Below are 3264 nucleotides of genomic sequence, written 5' to 3' on the forward strand. Positions count from 1 at the left end.
AGTCTGGTAACCACTGAAAGTTTAATCTTTATTTATAAACTCATTATACTATAAAAGTTTAATCTGAAAAGTAACGACTAAAGCTATAATCTTTTTGTTCGTGTTGATAATAAACACGTTCCTTTGCAACACATACATTTCTATTTCTTCATTTTGTGACTGCAACACCAAGCCCCCCGCTCCGGAAAAGATTTCACATTTCAGGCACAAAATTTTTTCTTGCTTTAACCCCTGCTATATAGACAGTACGATGAAAGCTAATAGGCTAGCGGCGCAGTGGCAACTGAGTTTCATTCACAGAACTCACCTCCAACTCTCTGCAGAGTTGACAACCCGCGCAATCTACGTGCAGCGACCTTTTCCTTTCCCCAAATCCCTCTCTTCGTTTCCTGTTTCTTCTCAGCGCGGAGCAGTGCACAAACGACCTGCAGAGCTCCAAGCTGTCGGACATTGATGTTGACAAGTAGCGCCAGGGAACTTCATAATATCCTGTTTTGGTCACGCGTGACAAAACGTAGTTTGGTGTGTGTCATGTCACATGCCATACAGCGGTGGCGCCGGTGTGTTTACAGTCCGAGGCTTCTGTCTTCCTGTCATCACATTTCATTGGTTATCACCAGGCTGTAAATGTTTTTCCACTGATTCTCAAAAACATCAGCTGAGAGATGACTCATCAGCTGTTTCCTGACGTCAGAGAAGAAATGCTCACTGATGGCGGTAACTGGTAAAAGATGTGGCTCGATGATGATGTCAGGACTAATTCAGGTGTTTGAGAAATGAACAGGTGAATTTATTTTTTATTAAATATCTAGAGAAGAAAACAGAGTGATGTCATCTGCAGATTCTTGTCACCAGTTCAATGTTGGGACCTTCTGTTTTTTTGGTGTCTGAGATGGTGCTTTCTGTTTTCGTTGTTTTCTAATTTTTTTTTTCTGTTTTTTATTCGTTATTTTTTCTATTGTGTCTTTTTTTTTTTTAACATATATTTATATATCCTTAAAGAGCTCAGTGTCTATATCAGTTTTGTAAAAGAACCATCTCTTATTTTGTATTTGTATATTTACCAATAACTTCTGTATTCTTCATATTTTCTTCTGATCTGTGCAAACTGACACCGCTCTCAATAAAACCATTGAACTATGACATCATGACCTGATAGTTGTTTCCATGATCCTGTATATGTGTTGATATAACACAGAAACCAACCAGCAGCAGAAAACTGAAGCATCTCTTTCTCGTGTCATTGCATTGAACGCTCATCATGATGTCACTGAGCTGCGTGACGTGTGGTGCAACAACACACAGAAACATGAGTGACATCTTTTCACGTTGCTCATAAAAGTGATCACATCTTAAAGCTATGGTCTACGTTTAGAAAGATAGATCAGTATCATTAACATCATTTAGATGGTGGTTATGGCCCAATAGTGCTAGCTGCACAATGAACAGAACAGATCAACATAATAAATTAACAGTAATCTGTATGACACAATGAAGTAGCTTACAACAACATTAATGAAAGTAATAATATTATAATTATAGTTCTGGCTACTGTGGTACAATATGTTGAAAGTATATATTAATATCTGGCAGTATACATGTGTGATAATAATCATATGTGTATAATAACAGTAGAAGTATGACTAATGATGGCAGCAGCAGCAGGAGGCATCTGGCAGGACCACGGCAGCAGCACAACCACGTCACACTATCCAGGCACCGCTGCAATACGAGTTAACCTGAGAGAGAGAGAAGGAGCCCGGTGTATTATAGGGGGGTCCTCTGGCAGACTAGGCCTAAGTCAGCCTAACTAGGGGCTGGTACAAAGCAAGCCTGAGCCAGCCCTAACTATAAGCTTTATCAAAGAGGAAAGTCTTAAGTCTAGTCTTAAATGTGAAGAGCAAAAGGAACCAAAAAAAATCTATTCTCTCTGGCGGCTGCAGGAGCTGCAAAGAAATTGACCAATCACAGCCATCCGGTCCACATGGGAGTTACTCCTTGCTCAAATTTGCACTCTCTCTCTCTCTTACCCTCCGTCCAATCCCCTCGCTCCATTTTGTCACTCCTCTGCTCCTCTGAGCGATTCAGATGCACGAGTTTCGATATGGAAAAAAAAGAGAGCGACAGCAGGAAGTGTCCTCGGCTTGCCCCACTGGCAAAGGCTGAAAGGAAGTGTAGGTCTGCCTCTGAAAAGGCAGAAACGAAGAGGAAATCTTCAACAGATTGAGGGCTCAAAGCAGAGTAAACATCGGGTTATCCTTTGACCGATGGAGAAAGCTCCAGCAAGATCTGGGCCTGAAAAGTTTTTGTTGAACAGGTAATATTTCGTTTTTATTGTGGATGTTGTGACATAGATAACTGTATGCCAATGCTGGCTTATGACTGTGAAAGCTGCCGTTAGTTTTTTGTGTAGTTAGATGGTGTCAAAACATTTTTTGTCTGCAATATTGTCAACACTTGTTTACTTGTTCGACGGAGACGTTAGCCTCATTTTTAGCATTGTAAGCTAAAATTGCTATCATGTTTACACATTGTCACATCAGCATGTTTCGTTAGGAGGCTACGAGGGGAGGGATCATGGAGCACAGAGGGAGGGGTGTGTGTGTGTGTGTGTGTGTGTGGCAGAGACTTAAGAAATATTTCATGTTTCTACATTTAAAGATGTGTCGGCTCGTGCAGGCGTCTTTAACTCCTTAACCGAAGCAACATCCGCCGCCACCTGCAGAGTGGAATTCATTTTCCGAATCTACTCGAGCATGTTGTTGTTGTCATTCCTTCCAGTGCGGCTTCGTCTGGCTTAGATTTTTCCCGTGGAGATTTAATCTCTGGTACCACTGTTGGCGAGGGGCTCCTTCCCACAACTTTGAAAAAATCTGACTATACTACATTTACAATTTTCGTTGACATGTTGCATCACTGTTTACTACGACATTTAGAATTTTCTTTTTTAAGTTTTGAATTTTCATTGACTGAAACGTTGAATATTGCTCAGCATTTCCCCGCAGAGTTTTGACGACAACACTTTTCTCTCGAAAAAGACACTTACGTTGTATCGGCCAAGTGTACATTTCCAAATTTATGAAGTTAATCAGTGGTTGTCGGGAGCTCCATGAGTGAGCTACCATCTTTCTCGGCAGTTACGACATGCTATACTATGATGTTTTTTGTTTTTTTTTTACACCATACTGTACTATGATGGTTTTTTAAATTTTTTTATTTGACACCATACTGTACTATGATGGGTTGTTTTTTTTTTTTTGGACA

Source organism: Epinephelus moara, unplaced genomic scaffold, assembly GCF_006386435.1.
Source record: "Epinephelus moara isolate mb unplaced genomic scaffold, YSFRI_EMoa_1.0 scaffold1990, whole genome shotgun sequence".
NCBI lineage: Eukaryota > Metazoa > Chordata > Actinopteri > Perciformes > Serranidae > Epinephelus > Epinephelus moara.